This window comes from Diorhabda sublineata, chromosome 8, assembly GCF_026230105.1.
Source record: "Diorhabda sublineata isolate icDioSubl1.1 chromosome 8, icDioSubl1.1, whole genome shotgun sequence".
NCBI classification, from domain to species: domain Eukaryota; kingdom Metazoa; phylum Arthropoda; class Insecta; order Coleoptera; family Chrysomelidae; genus Diorhabda; species Diorhabda sublineata.
This window is the reverse complement of record NC_079481.1, coordinates 23,028,573-23,046,681: the sequence shown is the minus strand read 5'-3', so window position 1 is coordinate 23,046,681 and position 18,109 is coordinate 23,028,573.

Below are 18,109 nucleotides of genomic sequence, written 5' to 3'. Positions count from 1 at the left end.
AGAATTGTTTTCTATTGGAATAGTTTTTTGCTGCACTATGCAGTAAAATAGTTTACAACAGAGACAAATCTTAAAAATAAAAGTCGCAATAACGAGCTCAAGTACTTTCTGACAGTAGTAGGTGACAGTGAGGAATAACTAAAACAAAGGTGATAGATGGTTTAATTGCGAATAATTTCGAAAATCAAGAAAATAAATCAAAAGAACCAGCTCCTACTTGTCGTATTTGAGTCTAAAAAGAGCAGTCGAAGTCTGTTATAGTTACAGATTATATAGTACACTTATTTATTTTTATAAAACCTACAATTCAAAAAATTTTTTGTGTAAACGCTCAACAGTCGGAAATAAGGAGCAGAAATTACTTCACTTTGAATAAATTGGGGAAATTATTTTCTAAAATATGCCCTTTTGCAAAGATGTCAGTCAATGTTATTGTTCGGAGTAAAGATAGTCCATTTCGATGCTCTTGTTTAGTGGTAGAAGCAGTTGATTATGGCGTAGAAGGTTCAAAAAAACCCTCAAAATATGTTAAACAAATACCAAGTCTATTATGAGATTTTCGATGTACTTGACTAATTATCAATTTTTCGCACATTCTTTCTCTATTTTTTGCATGAATTGATCAATATTAGGTTGTTTTATTTAAAAAAATTATAGTCATTTCACGCTAATTCCGGCAATTGATTTGACTAATGCATCGATGTCCTATCCAACGATTAAAAGAAGTATCATTCAAGTGTTATTCAATGCATTGCTTAAAAGATATATATATATATATATATATATCTATCCTGCTGAAACTAAATATTGCACAATTCGAAAATTTTCTGCTGGATGTACTTTCATCGAAAAATCTGATAAAATTAAGGTCTAAGTTAAGCTGATTTGAAATAGTGAAAAAGTTGCAGAAAAAACCATTTTGAGCTTATATTTCTCAGAAATTTATAGACGTACCGACGTTATTACAATCTGTGATTTTGCATTTTCGATATTTTAAAGAAAATACATTAGTATGTTGGATACTCGACTCGAAACTCAGTTGTCTTGGACAATTGTAAGACCGTAATTCACAGCATTGAGTACATTTCCTGCTCGCGGTTCTTTTGGTTTTTTATGGGACAAATATCGAGCTATATTTGATTTTGAATAACTTCTGTTCTATAATTACTAAACTAGTGTAAAAATCTATTTCATAGCTTTTTAATATTAATAAGTTATAATAACTTTGGTTTCGAAATCGAACCTTCTGCGTCAAAATTAACCATTTCCATCGTCTATAACTTCTCAATCCATATATATTTATTGCTATTGAACAGTGATTAATTTATCGCAATTCTGTCAGAGATAAAGTAATTCAAATCCATAGAAAATTTCGTTTTATTCTCTTTTCCTAAGAAGTCAATATTTAAGATTCTCTGATATCCCATGATAAAATTTTTAGTTCTAAGATTCAATCACCATTTGGTATGTCAGATTATTTTAATTATTTGTTAGATATAAAAATGACATTTATACATGATTTTTCTTTGCTAATATTTCAAAAAACTACATAAACAGTTCAAGCATATTCATAAAATGCACTATTTTTAAGTAAATGTACAAAAAAATTACTTATGGATAGATAATTGAGCAGATTTAAATACATTTTCAGTATAACATAACGGATAATCAAAATTATATGAAAACAAACGAAGAATTGATATATGTATTATAGTGAATCTATCACTAGAAAGGAACAAATCTTCAGTACGTTCCATAATATTTATAAAAATTTCTTAAGAGGTGCACAGAATTAACGCGAACTTGACGTGCTCTAGACGTTATGAATGTCAAAAATACACCCCAATATAGTTACACAGAATGAATGCGAATATGACGCTGATTCGTTAGTAAACATAACCTCAAATGTATATTTGAACGGTGATCAATGTTTTTGAATTATTTGTAATGAATTATTTACTTAGTTTACTGTATGAAATGTGTAGAGAAATATATACAAAGCGACACTTGATATGGCGTTGGTGGGTGAGACCCCTAAATTTGAATGAAAATATCTACAGTTACCTTACCACATATTTTAAATCAATGAAATAGATCCAGACGATTTTTTTTCACCATAGTTGAATGTATCGGGGTTTATATGAACTTATTGAGCAGAGACTTAACAAAATCAATGAGAAAACTTGTTTGTTGATTCTGTATTATATATAAATTTTTTTTTGCATCTAGCCGACTGTTTGTTATTTTTTCCAGAGTATCTGCTACTAAAAACTACACTAGAAAAGTGAGGTTAAGTTTTTGATGTTCAGCGACGATCAGTACGTGAAAGCTAGAAAGTTGATTAACTTTAACGTCAAGAGCGCGTACAAGCGGAATCATGGTGTGCGTTATTAAGTTTCTCAACAAGTTGTACCATCTTTGAACGTTCAGAGCTCGAGTTCAATTCTTTGTACCGCTTTATACCGTTAATGCCAAAAGTATTTGTATATAAAATCAAGGAATACTGATTGGTTTTCAGCATATTCACTAATTCTGTTATATCTTTTTAAATTCTGATAGATAAATTTAATCTCTAGTTTATACAGAAATTAACAAATAACGTCTTTCTTGTTGATTAAAAATGTTTTGACATGATTCGTTATGACAGCGTTCTCGATGAATTAAAATATATAAAAGATGACGTTCGAATTTGTTGTTTTATTTTTCATCACTGGTTTTTTATGATTGTACTTGAAATTTGTACTTCCAAATTTGACGTTTATTTTAATTGACTACGCGATCTTTGAGAATTGACATATGTATTGAAAATTACTAGGATTTTCATCAAAGTTTTTGATAAACGCTTTTTTATACTATAATCGGAAGAAATATTATTCCTGTATTAGATTGGCTAATACTAATACATCGAAAGAAAAATAAGACAATAATTCATCTATCATGTAACTACGAATATGAATAGATGTTTGAAATAATTTAGAAAATCAATTTCAAATAGAACAATTACTTAGAAAAAAACCTAAAGCTCATTAGAAAGACATACTTATCCTGCAGAACAATTAATTTGCTTAAAAAAGAAACTTTCTCAATATTAACCTTAAAAATGAATTAAATTATGGAAATAACCAGAGGGTTAACTCCACATTGTGCCTCAAATCAGGTTACAATTATATGGTAATTTGCAAAACAAACTTTCTCGATGGAAAAAATGGACTATAAAGGAGAGAGGTTACCAATCCATCGTGTTGTTCGAAAATGTCAAGTCTCTTAGTTGCCGAGATATTCTTGGGAAGCATCTTTGTGCTCGATAATAATTGATTCATTTTTCTACTGGAAATAGTCGAATTAGCATAAAACGATTGCGCTCAATCCAATTATGTGGTAGGAAATTTTAATTTATGCAAAACATTTATTGTTTCGCAATTTACCAGAAATAATTACTTTTACTGATAGCATAGCTAATACAGCGTCTATCGCATTCGCAGCACATCACGGCAGAGCCCAAAGTAATGCAAAACATTTTAATTCAAAAGTTTGTTAAAATTCAGCAGCAACGAACGAACTTGATGACTATTTATACCACAATTTATTATTCATTTTTATTATTAGAATCCGGGCATATGCAATTGCTCTACGCTGTATCAGCTGTGATAATGGCAGAAAGTAATTTTTTTTCTTAATTCCAAAACTATGAGCGTTTTGCATGACATAAAATTTTGTCCTACATAATTTGAAAGAGGTTTTTCAACAATATCTCGGCAAATATGAGACCCAGTATTTTTTTGATGATAGATTCATAACGAGCAGTTCACGCGGAATTTTTTGACACACACAAATGCTATGGGGTAACGGAATGGTAATATACATGTCTAGTTACAGATAAACACCAGTTATGCTGAATTTCTGATTATAATTTGAAAATAGATTGGAAGGTTCCGAAATTGAATGAATATACACTAAATATATATTATGTTTAACAGCAGACTGAAATTGTATAGGAGTATACGGGCACAGAACCAAACATTTTGAAAGCCTATGTAGCGCACCGAGCAGAAGAAGAAATCTATACAATTGAAAAATGTGTTCAGGTCAATCTAGAGAGGAGCCAATAGGAGATCATCATCCTGTCCGATAGTCAAGTAGTCATTAGACTTTCGTTTGGGGTGGTGTAAAAAAATTAAACGAGAAGAAAAAAGGAAATGAAATAGCTAATAAGCTCGCTAAAGCGGGGACAGACAAGCCCTTCATGGAACCCTTCTAAGGTGTCAGATACAGAGCAATGGGAAAGAAGGTAAATAGGAACAAAACCAATTATTAGGACAACTTATAGGGACTGAGACAGGCAAAAACTCCTCCGGGAAACTATAAGCAGAGTAGATCAGCTGAATGTATCACCTACACCATGAACATCAAAATAAGAATAAAATCAAAATAGAAATTTGATCAGGGATAGTTAATATTAAATGAACGCAACTGTACAAGAAGCATTTTGATTTAATAACTGTACAATTTAATTCTTTTGATTTCAAGGAAGAAACTCTTCAAATTCCTCTATTATACTTTGGTTAATATATTAATTCATCGAGAGCATTAATGTTGATATAAATTGTTTTTTATGAATACCTTATATCAATGTGAAAACGAGTGAGTTAGTTATAAACTAATTATTCATAAATTCACATCACTACTATTTGTGTAATTTATTTTTAATTTGTCCATAAAATAGCTGGACACTAACTGATTGGTAAATATGATACTTTTTCGACATTATTGATAGCAAATATAATTTTTTAGAAACTGTAGAAACTAAATTTATAACCGCCCCACTGTCTTTAGAATCAATGATTTTTTAGATGCATTTTCTCTAAGCTTAATAGTTGCTATGAATACGGAATTTGACAATATTTGGATTATTTATTATTGCTATAAATATGGACATTCAAAAATTATAAATCAACTGAAATTTTCATCATAATAATATAAGTTTTCAAGTAACCTGGTTTATATTATTCTGTATATAATTTTAACACATAGTTCAAATAAATTTATTTTTTGTGAGAGGATAAAGCAATCAGATTAGCCTCACACAAACCCTTTTAATTGAAGCGATACAATCTAAAATAGTAGTGAAATGAAATCTACTACATATAGTTAACAAAAACTAGGGGAATGTAAAAAACTGTCGTAGTTCTATAACAACTATAATATACAATAATAAATGATCATAGAATTATTTGTTTTCTATTGAATATCTTTCAAATTCACTGAAATCTAGGTCTTTAATCTTTAAAGCGTTTTTCAAGTAATGGAAGTCGTAGATATTTTTACCATGTCTTCTTTCAATGAGTGAAAGCAATAAATACAGAATGGGCATTGGAAAACTTAAGAAACTATCGGGGTTAATAAGAAACTTGGGAAGAGTTTATGAAAATCAGAAATTTGTGGAACAGATAAATTGACTATTATGAGAAATGTTTCCAAAGTTTCGCTTTTGTTATTATTTATAACCTAATATACATGCAAGTTACCTCTTCAGTATTATATCGATTCCAAAAATTATACATGTACGTTATTGATAAATATTTCATCACAGTGTTGCTGTTAAGTTTCCGTTATTATTGCCATTTATTAATAAACTTGCTTCATTTTCAGCAATGTTTCGTGTAGTACCTTTTTCTTCTCTACATGAAATATTCATAGATCTTTGTCTTAAAATATACACATATTGATGTTTATTGAAGATTACCTAAATTCATCTGTAACTGAATTCTGATTTTTCATTCCACTCATCTAACTCATAACCACATCTTCTTTGTTATTTATTGCCTTTCTTTGAATATTTTTTCTCGTCATTACACGCTTGCCTATTGTGTAATATAAATATATATCCTTTAGATAATATTACCAATTTTTATCTCAAGTGTTGATTTCAACTTTATTTATTATTCAAACGAATCTATTCGCAAACTTGATTCAAAAATATTATTGGATAAACTAATCCAGAGTACACAATACTTCATGAAAAATTATTAAACCGGCAATGCAGTAAGGATTGTTGTTGCGTAGAGATCATTGCAACAAGAACTCTCGTTATGAGGCACAAATAAACTAAAGAGAGAAAGTGAGAAAAACCAGAAGAAATCTATGTACAATTGAATTATTATTGTGGATTATACCATACCGTTATTATATTATATTATCTTTCATAGGGATTAGGAAGCATAAACTAGAAAATCTTATCTTTCCTTCTTTATTTCTTAGTTTCCTAATAGTGAATATTTTTTTGAACTTTGAACCTTATTTGTAGCGAATATGTTTGTATTGTTTCTGTTTGAAACACCTAATCTACTCGTGTCTGATATAACAGTCCATTCCACACATTTATACATTTCAGTTTTTCTGTTAATTTTCATTTTTTTGCATTCATTTCTCATTCTAATTGCACATCGATTTATATTATTCGATTTATTATCCCGCTGAGAGGTACATCTGATTTCAGAAATAGATTTTTCGCGGTGTTGTTAAGGCCGCTCCACATGGTGCAAGACAACTTGCAAGAAATTGCGTTAAATTTTTTCAAAAGTAAAAATATTTCATAGATTAATATCTCAAGTTGTTTGACATTATGCAAGTCTCTTATCAGTTAATTAAGCAAATTCCTAACCTCAAAATTTATTTAATAATTTGTTGGCAGCTTAAAAATAAAAATAACAAAGTTAAGTGAAATGAACAAGGAAAAAAGGTCAGTGAATAACTGGCATGATATCTGCTGCTGCCTCGCTCTTGGAGCCCGATGGACCGGCTGGTTGTTACGCGAAATGTTAGTAAACGTCTTCCTAGAATTGCAGCTTGGTACCAAATCAATAATGTTGATTAGGGTGCGAGATTTTGTATGAAATAATTTGCTGAAACTCATTTGCGCACGCTTTTTCCTTTGTATATAATAGCATATAATCTTCTTTTATGTTCTATAGTCAAATTGAATACATTCTGTATTGGCCAAGCGTCGGGTATTTTTTTTGCAAAGTTCTAGAGAATGGATTATATTCAAGGGTGTTGAGGGGACCTGCGCCAGCCGCCATCTTGACATCATACGACAAAAATAGTTGAGATTTTTATAAATGATAATTTTTACCATTTTTTTATTTGAAACTTTTATTTGTATAGCTCATAGTTTTTTTTATTCTAGCGCTCCAAACTTTTTACAATATAGTTTTTGCGAAATATATAGTTAACGGTTCATGAGAAATTAAAAATGGCAATAGAGCATGAAATTTCCTATAAATTTTATTTATTACTTTTTCCCGTAACATTTATAGTTTAAAAGCTGCAGCTTGGCAAAACTTGCAATATTTCTCGTTCTACGAGTATACGAAAAAATTTGTAATTAAATTATAAATAATGTGGAGAGCTAATAATTTATCTATCTTAATTTTTACTTTCAAGGGTAAAACGGCATCATCATTAAATATGATTATTATTGGCACTAATAATAATAATAATAATAATAATAATAATAATAATAACAATAATAATAATAATAATAATAATAATAATAATAATAATAATAATGAACGTTATGAAGGGACAAAACTGAGATTCATACCTGATTACTATTTGAATGTTAAGAGGGCAAAATTCCGAATGACCCGAAATATATAAAATATATACATGATTGAATATACAGCATTACAATTCGTTGTACTCATTTAATGTTAAATAGTAACACCTTATAGTCATTACGAGCCTTTCTTCAGATGTCACTGATAATCTTGATTGTAACAACTCACAAAATGTAGGTCTTGAAATTCGAAATCATTTTTCGTTCGTAAAACAACACAAACCAGTCATTCTCTTCCATTCGATTAATTGATAATAGGTCCTCCCAAACTCGTCGATGCTTTCGTTTTCATCTCCGGCGTAGTCGAAGTAACAAAGCCAACATTAGTGTTTCCTCCTCGGAATCCATTTTGTTAATGAGTGTGTTTTGAATAATACGCTACAAACACAAGACGAAAATGTTGCATTTCTGCCACGCGTTCGCGACGTCCTTGCGGCGAAGCCGCGGCGTGTTCGCGACGTATTTGTTGCGCGCCCGCTCCGCCCCGCAACCGCTTGCAAATCGCTAGTATGATAAGACTGTAAATGCTATGGGTAAAAGTTTCTGATGAAATTTTTAAGAAATTTCATGCTCTACAAATTCAGTTACTTCTATTTTTAATTTATCATGAATCTTTAACTTTTTATTTAGAAAAAACCATATTGTTTGATGTTTGAAGCGCTAAAATAGAGAACCATGGGTTATAGAAAAAGTTGGCAAAAATAATTATCTATAAAGATGAGCGGTTCGCGAGATATTCTTCGATAAAATGAATTTTTCAAGATGGCGGCTGACGCAGGCGCCCCCCATGACGCCCATTTAGATTTATATTTAGGGGACACGCCTGAACATATTCCAAAGAAAAAATCCGCTCTTTGCATTATGAATATGGTAAGATTGAATGTCTTCGTATTAGGTACTAATTCGCATTTTGAACTTCTTTTGGAACCATAAATGAGAAGTCACCTTTCTTTTGGTTGGCGTGAAGAAAGAGCCATTGAATTAAATCACTTTGGAATATCGTTGCAGTATACGATACCATTTGTACCAATGGAATATGAAAGAATGTCACTCTCTCTAGTTCCATAAGTGATAATTGATATGGTCCAGTAATTCATTTGATAAATACAGGGTGTTTCTGTATTCGACCGACAACGCTCTACCACAGAGAGATCTCAATAAATGAATAATTTTGATATAGGAATACGAATCCTTATGGGGCCTAGTTGCTGAGATGAATAATTTTTATTGGTTTTGAACTATTTACACTTAATCATTAATCGGAATTAAATGAATAATTAATTATTTTCTAAATTACTTACGTGCTTGCAGCCTTTTGTTTAGAGGCAAATTTCTACAACCCTGCTCATTTTGGCTCCATAAAATGTTATTAGTTTTTTAACTAAAAATAATCAAGCAATTTAAAACAAAATTAAACAAGAATTTGTTCCAGTGGCTAAAAAATAGGGGGATAAAAGTGACAAGTAGCCCTGACAGCGTGCCACTATTTGAGTGTGCGGCGTTGATGGCTTAGTAGATAGTACATTAGAGTGAACCCTATTTTTCCTCACTCTGAAGGTAAGCTTTCATAGTCTTGATACGAGATGCTCTTTTTATAAATATAAATTTCGAGCTATAGTAGATTAGATTTTTTGGGGTGTCGTTTGGGATTTCTAACTGTTCTACACATACACTTAAAAAGATATTTTGTGCATGACTTTTTGTATCTCATTGCTCTGCTTCCAAAATAAGATAACTCCTTTTGAGATTTTTTTATCCTATGTGATAAGAAGGTAAATACAGGTATTGGTACTATTTGACGAAGTTTATAATACAGTAAGCCCCATAATATTTTTTGTCATTTCATAACTTTGGTTACACGAAGAAAGTTGGTTTCTTGGGTCTCCCTATATTATAGGCATTTCAAACCAAAGCTTTTCTGGACACTCCTTGACATCAAATTCGGAGCTTTTGTTTTTTTCATTTTATTTTTATTGCCCTTATAAGCTTTTTCTATAAAATGCAATATTTTTTTTTGCTATTTTATGTTGCAAAAGTGCTTGGGGTATAACCACAAACTTTACACAAATTTTGTTTTGAATTATATCAAGTACAGATATTATTTTCGAAATATTCTTATTATGCCAATTTAAAGTTTCTATTCAAAACACTTAAATTGAAAATTAGAAATATTTTTAACAAAAAGAGCAGCAAATTCAAGTGTATTATGGAGAAGTGAATGGTATGAAAGTCAAGATTATAATCAATGGGTGAGCTTATTTTATGGAGATTTGTTAATTCAATCCAAGAGATAGATACTACATATTATTTGTTGCAACTTCTTTTTTTCCGTATAACAGTGACTTTCGAAGCAATTGAAAAACAAATAATTTATAGACATTGTATACCAATCGAATAAGTAAACGAAAAACTTTGTGTTGACTTGTTATAAAACTACGACTTGCCCGATTTCCCAGACAATGTAGATTGATAGGGGAAAAGAAACTAATGAGTTAGAGAGATGGAATAACAAAACAATAACTTTACGTGACTAGCAAAAATAATGATGGATATTTATTTTGGCTTAAGAATGCCCGACTGGCTTTTTTACCAAAGGATGATCTAGTCATGATAAGATGTTTTGAAATAAGTCCATATTATTTTAGCTCTAATAAATATTAATTAATACAATTTTATTATTGAGTAGTAAAGCTTATAACAGCTTTGAAATATACAATTCACGTAAAAATATCATAGATATATTTACTGCTTTACAGTCTAACTAATAATTTTTTATTTTAATATTCAGACATTTAAATGCGAAACATAAATAAAACAGTTTTTCGAAAATACTGAATTTCCTGATATAATCAGGCTACATACACATTTTATCTATAAGGCCGAATATAAAAATAATTCATTTCCTAAATTACATTTGAAAATGATGAATATTTTTCATTACATTTTACTCATATCAGCGCTCAGAATGTGATCGAATTCAATTACTTGAATTTAAAGTAAATAATAAAATAGTTAAATATACCAAATAGGTTAAACTATGTATATGTTACGGTGAAACATCGAAATCTGGAGAATGTCGACTTTCAACGATGAATGTCAACATTGTCGCTTGGTGTATGTCCGAAATAATTGCTAAATACCCTTATTTCTGATCTAAATGATTCAACATGCACTAATGGGAAGTATTGAACATGTTCGAGTTCTATATTTTCATCTCCGTAATTCATTCGCCTTCTTATTTCTGGAAAGTAACGTTTCTTTACAAATTACGAACTGATTACGTGTGTAAAGCTGTTTGCAGGTACTCGTGTTTTTCAGTCATAACTTGATGTGAAGACGTGGTAGATACCAAGGTTTTTAATTTGGAATATGGTCTTCGGTATGACTACCCTCAAATTTTCTCTAGAAGTATTTCATTTCAGAGGTGCTTCGGTTGGAAAGTACTAGCAATTTTTTCAAGTTGTTCTTCGGTTTCAATATTTGCGATTTACTCGATATGCAAAAAATACGCCTCTTTTTTGGCTCTAATGCTAAACATGGTTTCATAAGGAGTTTGGCATATTCCTTCGGGGTATGTAGTATTCTTGATAAATTGAACAATAAGTAAACCTTAAAACCATTTCTTTGTATTGTTGTCTTTCATCCATATTCTGTACATCCTGGTTGGTCCTTTCAACGAAACCTTGTATTTGACCACATCAAGACTTCTCATGAACTATTTTCTTTCCACATAGCGCATATTTTGGATATGACTTGATTACTGAATTCTCCACCATTATCTGATTGCATCCTTGCTGGAGCCCCAAATTTTAAAAATATTGAAAGAACGTGATACGTTCCTTCTTTCGCCCTCTTAGTTCTCAAAGTTTGTAGCTGGACAAACTAAGTTTAATGATGTTAATACACCATTATGAATTTATATTCGCTATCTCTGTTTGCCTGCAGATCTATAAGATAAAATTGACATCCCAAGTTTAACTCCGAACTTATTGTTTCACAACAATACTTTTCTTAGGTGCACTGTGCTTCCTTTGGCACTGTCTGCATAAATTTGAATACATCACAACTTGATATGTAATATAAATGTACTTATGTTGCAATTTATTGAACATACGTGTTTTTTCTCCGTGAACTAGTCTTGTGTGAGTTTCACATAGTATACTAAACCATTCCTCATTGATAACATAATATGTACTGTATATTCGCTTCTACTGGTTTTAATGGTACAAATAACTTCGTCATTAATTGTGATAACGTAAAAACAGTTTAATCATCTGTAATCCAAAGTTGTATTGCACTTAGTTTTAGCAGACACCATTTCAGAAAGTATTTTAGAGTACCTGAAGTGTCCATTCTGTATAAATTAGGGTATTCGAAAGAAAATTAAAGAAACGTTGCTCTAATCATCAAACTTTGCATAACACTGAGAAAGCTGAATGACTCCAAGCAGAACAAAGGATTTGGCAAGAAATAGCCAGTAGCCTCTTTGCCGCTTCTTCCCTTTTCAAGCTCTACCAGAGTATATTTTTTATTGTCGACATACACCGGTAAGGGTCTGAATAGCCAAGAATGGAAGGAAATATTCGATCTTCCACGTATTTGGTGTTTGTCGACATTCTCAAATTTCGGTCATTCACGGTAACATATACACAAGATTATCCAGAGTTCTATCGCATAATCTAACTAAAAGCTGTTGATATTTCGACTTTTATTTAAAAAAAAAAGAGTCAACTATAGTCCAAATGGTGGCGGTTTGTAGTAACGTAGCCTAATGATTCTTTTCTAAGACATCTAATATTCTCAACCACCCCTTTAAGAATCTTGAATAGTGTTTTGTCTAGAACTGAAATTATTTTCCTCAAGCTATTCATATTCTATGAGAATATTTGCTGTAGCTCCTTGAAAATCAAATCTATTCAATTGGAAATATTGTCATGAATCTAGGAATCACATACCTTTGACTTCCTTTTTAAATAATCTTTTTATTGCTCTTTCCTCTCATTGAAAGTGCTTGTGGGCACTAGAATTATGAAAAAAGAAGATTGGAACTACTAATGAAAGCCCTTTTAGGTTGAAATTGAGACATGGTGGTGAAAATTTTACAAGTGATCCAGCAAATATCTTATGTACCTATATCGAAATATATGTACAGATAAGTTATGGCAGCGTTTTGCAAAATATGTGTCATGCCCTCTGAGATAGGGGCTCCACACGGAAGTTAGGTCAATACTGCTCGTTTTTCATGATATTGGTATTGTTTGAATTGTAACTATAAATGGATTTCGTCAAGAAACGCAATGTTTGGATATTGCACATTATCATAGTTTTTGACAAGAGTATCTAGGCTCGAATATAAGTTATAATAATGAGTACAAACATGTTTATTGGCATTAAATAATACATCATTGGGAGGCATAGACTTCCTTCTATTTTTCGATGTAACTTCCGTTTCGATCAATGCATTTTTGCATGCGATATACCATCTTCCTGAATCCTGAGTCGTAGAAGTGTGCCGCCGCGCCGCGAAGATAGCTTAAAACCTTTTCTTTTAGCTCTTCATCAGTTGTGAAATTCGTCCCTCCTAAGTGCTTCTTCAATTCAGGAAATAGATGGACAGTATTCCCTCCAAATATGTACGTCCATCTTCGAATTCTCTGCACCTATTCCACACATATTGCATACTCATACATTTTTCCCCTTTACACCTCAGACAGTTGGAAATAAATGTCCAACAGAAGAACGATATTTGTACAGATAAAACGAATCACAGTAATTTGAAATCTTAACCGACATCATGAAGCTTCCAGATTTCCTAGGTAAGTACAATTGTTTGATAGATCGACGATAATTTCTCATTCACTCAAATTCAGCATATTCTTTCATCAAAATTTTCTGACCATATTATACAGTGGTTGTTCTGATAGATTCTAGGGAATACAAAATGATTTCAAATAGTTATCGTAAACCCGACATTTAATTTTGTTCTTTTTGATAGTTTCTGTAGCGAATATTTTCCAATGATAATTTTAAAACTGCCAGAATCATGCATACGAGGAAGTATATACTACGAGGTTAGCTACATGAGTATCTTTGCTCAGAAAACATAACCTCGTTTATTGAGTATTAGATTCATGGGCTAAAAACTGTTAAAATTCTAATTTCAATACGTTGTCAAATTTGAGATGAGTATGTTGAATTGAAGAAGTGCAAGAAGAAATGAAATTATAATAGTAGGATATCTGAAACATAAGCACAAACAAGATTCGTGTGCGAAACTGCCATCAAAATAAAAATCTAGCTCAATAGTTAAGAAAACAACTAGGTATCTTCATACATGACAGGATTTAAGCAATTATGGGAAATTATTGGATACTAAAGTATATTTTTACTCGATGATAATGAATTTTGATTGTGTGAAACAGATATATAAATATTTTAATTGAATTATTGTTGAATGAATATTATTTTTCTTTCAACAGACATTGTAATACCAGCTTTGAAATATAAATACTGTACTGCTGTAACATTTTATTTGGGAAAAACATATTTAGATAAAACATATTATTCATTGGAATTGACTAGAAATTATATGCATTAATTCAAGAAGAATTAATAGCCTATTTAAAATGCACCAATTATTATAATATATGGTGTTGATAAAAATATAAAGAGAAATATTAGGCTAACTTTGTCAATTTGCCACACGTTTCACATGTAGAGGGAGGTTATATTTTTATGAATGGAGTTTTGTTTATCAGTATGTTTATCAAAAATTCTACACCCTTTAACGTGAGTTGTAGTTTTATAGAAGTAAACCATTCTTTACGAAAAAGGCTACAACGCATTATGCAGAAAACGTCCTTCAGAGCTACAAGACGCATGAAAGCAGAAACTTCAATGTTTTCCATAATCTACCATGGGTGTATATTCCTTTTATCACTTATAACAACTTAAACACCTTCAGTATCGTTCCTTCTAAGATCTGTGGTCGCGTCAAGTATTATTCAGATGTTTAGTTCTGTTATGTGAAGAACAAACTTGGATAACTTCATGAATGTTTCACAAGTGGAATTTGAGGCCACAATAATTTTTTGAATCAGTATACGTTTAAGTGAAAGTTTTGATGAAACCTTCTTTATTCTGTATTATAGAAAAGGCTAACGTATCACAAACAAGTGGATAAATTTGTACTGGGTAAGATGAAGATACTGAAAGTAATCGAGTTTTATATTTAGCTTTTCATGCGGTCTTTGACAAATTAGACGTCAACTTCCAAATTATTCAGAATCTTCCGAAAAAGGCTGGATAATAAAAAAGATGTTAAAGTGCTGCATACATTGACTGCAGTAAATTCAATTGATTGTGTCCAAAATTTGCGATACTTCCCTGGCCAAACGGTGGATTTAGTCGTATACTGTCAACAATCAAATAGATTACAGAAGGAAAGTCCACAAAAGTGCTGGGACAAGAACACAAATATAATATCAGGTGACATACATCGTTGATTAAACTGAGTTGAGAATTTTCAATACAACCATCGCATAGCTCGGATATTATACCGTCTGAATACCATTTGTTTTAGTCTTTTTTATTAGAAAAAATAGGCTATGAATAAGATCGAAAATCATGAAATTCATCCACAGAAGTTCTACACCAGTGAAATTGGAACACCATCCGAAAAGAGAATAATTCTACGTAATTAACACCTTTTTTAGTAGAAAAAGGATTCTCAAAAATTAAGGATAAATCGGACATTACTTTCTACATGAATATTTGGATATTTTCCGTCGTTCTTTTCAATAAAAATTATAGAGGGGGCGTCAGCTTTTCTTTTATAGTTCTATTGACAATCCAGTCTACATGATTTTATGAAGGGATAAAACTCCAAAATTACATGAAATCATTACATAGTTTGAAATCAAATCGATAGAATAGAAAGTGTATAAAAAACCATTGATAAAAACTTCTGCAAATATATTGAATTTTTATTCTTTTATTCCAAAAATTATATTCACACTATATTATATGTTCCTAATAAAATATTTACTGTTATTGATGTAGAAATTTGATATTTTATAAGAAACAAGAAGTTATTCTGCACTTTATTTGTTGAGCTGGAATTTTATGGACTGTATAACTTTCGCTCATTGATATTTATACTATTTTGATTGATATTATGGTAAAAATATAATAAATCTTTGCGAAATATATTTTATGACGCCATATTTTTATGTTCTGTTGAAACAAATATCAATGTAAGGAATGTTCATTAAACTAGTTTAATGTTTTTTTAGTTAATTGTCTTATGAATCCAGACCTAAACCAGATCAGTCTTTGTCGGAAGATTCCCCAAATATGGAGAAAACTTTTGTTTGAACTATTGGACTATGGAGCAATTATAATTTGCTGTGATTGCTATAAAATATTCCACTCTAGTTATCTAATATTGTTATTTAAAAAATACAATCTCCATAGTACATGATCTGAAATATAATATAATTTTCTTGAATTATGTTATATTGAACCTAGACAGGCATGTCATTGAATGGAAAACAAAGCAGAAATATCTGGAAGTCGCACCAGGTAGTGAACTTCTCTGGAACAAACACGAAAATGAGATGACTACAAAAGACTAGTTTGCATATTACTGGAAATCAAGGCAAATAAGAATAGAAGACGAAGATCTCTAGAAGCTACAGCCATTCCACATTCTGAACTTTCTAAAAGGAGTAAAATTAACAGATTAGCTGTAAACCCCAGTATCACAACAAGAAAGGGGACACAATAGATCCTTTGGGTCGCAGTGTATATAATACCCCAATATCTACATACATATATACAACATTAATATTTTTTGACCAACCTGGTATATTGCTCAAAAAAATTCATATCTGATAGTTATGTTCCTAGTTTGAGAGCAAGCGAAACTTTTCATAGAGAATAATTTTTTCACAGAACTGATTATACAAAAGATTTCATGCTTTCGATTTAGTTGGATAAAGTATTTTTTGTATAAATCAATTTCAGCAAAAGTTTGAGTGTTAAGCAGGTCAAATAATATAAATAAAATTTTATGGTATCTATGAATTCAATTTTTGCATAGTTTTGTAATAATAGTAATAGAAAAATAACAAGGAACATTGTAGAAAGAGTGAGTCATTTGAACTAAGTTGTCTGTATACAAAAACATACGAAGGAATATATTCCTAATTTATGATCACTATAAGTTTAGAAGCGGATTGCTGTCCGACGAAGTGTTGTATGTTTATCGTCGCACAAATTATGTTTCCTCAATTGAACAATCTACAAAACGGCTATATCGTAAAACCACTCAGAATCTTGCAATTAAAACTGCATTATTACAATATCAAGAACTAGGCAACAAGCCAAACATATTACATTCCATATATATAACTGCTCATAAAATAAGTACTAATGACACTATTAATTTTGGTAAGTAGAAAAGGCTGCTAAATATTTTGAGCATACGTTTAAATTCGAATTCATATTTTCATTAGAATTAATATTTCATTCATCTTTCTTAACATAAGACTGTTGTCATATTCCATTATTTAAACTGACAATTAACTCTATTTTAATTCAATAGTATTTAAAGATGTATAAAGATTCAAAACAACATTATCAGTGACACAGTTATTTAACTAGAATATCTGTGTATCCTTTAACATAAGGTAGACCCAAGTACTGAGCAATCTTTGCTGGTAATTTTCTAATGGTATTTAGGCCCACCGGTTGTATGCCACATTTTCCATTATAATATCACACAAAAATCTGTCGTGCTTCACAGCCGAAGGTCTAATATTTCTATATTTTTGAGGAGGTCAACAAGATTGCCACCAGCAATATTTTCAGCAATCTCTATTATCATTGCACCCTAAGGAATATATTTATTTAGTAATAAATTATAAACATATCGTACTTTTACTAATAAAACTATTCCGTCTTCTATCTTCCTACATTTTCCTTTGTCCAAATCTCCGATTTTTTGCATGCTGACCGTCTCTTCAACCAAGCCAAAAACATAGTGTAGTCTTGATATAGATATTTTTGCGCACGGTAAATTCAGATTTTAACATTAACTATGTAATTCACGCCTTTAATGTTTGGTAGTTTTTGAAATAAGAAACTAGTAACTATTTTTTAAGTTTTTAGGTATTAAACTACTCACTACAGCATTTTCAGTCTCTCTTACTTCAAATGGAATGTCTGATTCGCTATCTGAAGACATTTCAAGTAATTACTTCTGACTTGTTATGACTTATTTTGAAAAATCGTTGTTTGTAACAATACTTCTAACACCATTTGTTTCCACATCATTCATTGTAACTGAAGATTCTATTAAATATTATGAAAGCGTAGAACTAGATAAAACATTTTATGTAAACAATTTATGAAAAGATCGATATTGTTCAAATCGTAATTTCTATAACTCGCAGGCCCTCATTTTTGCAAATATTACGCTTGCTGAAC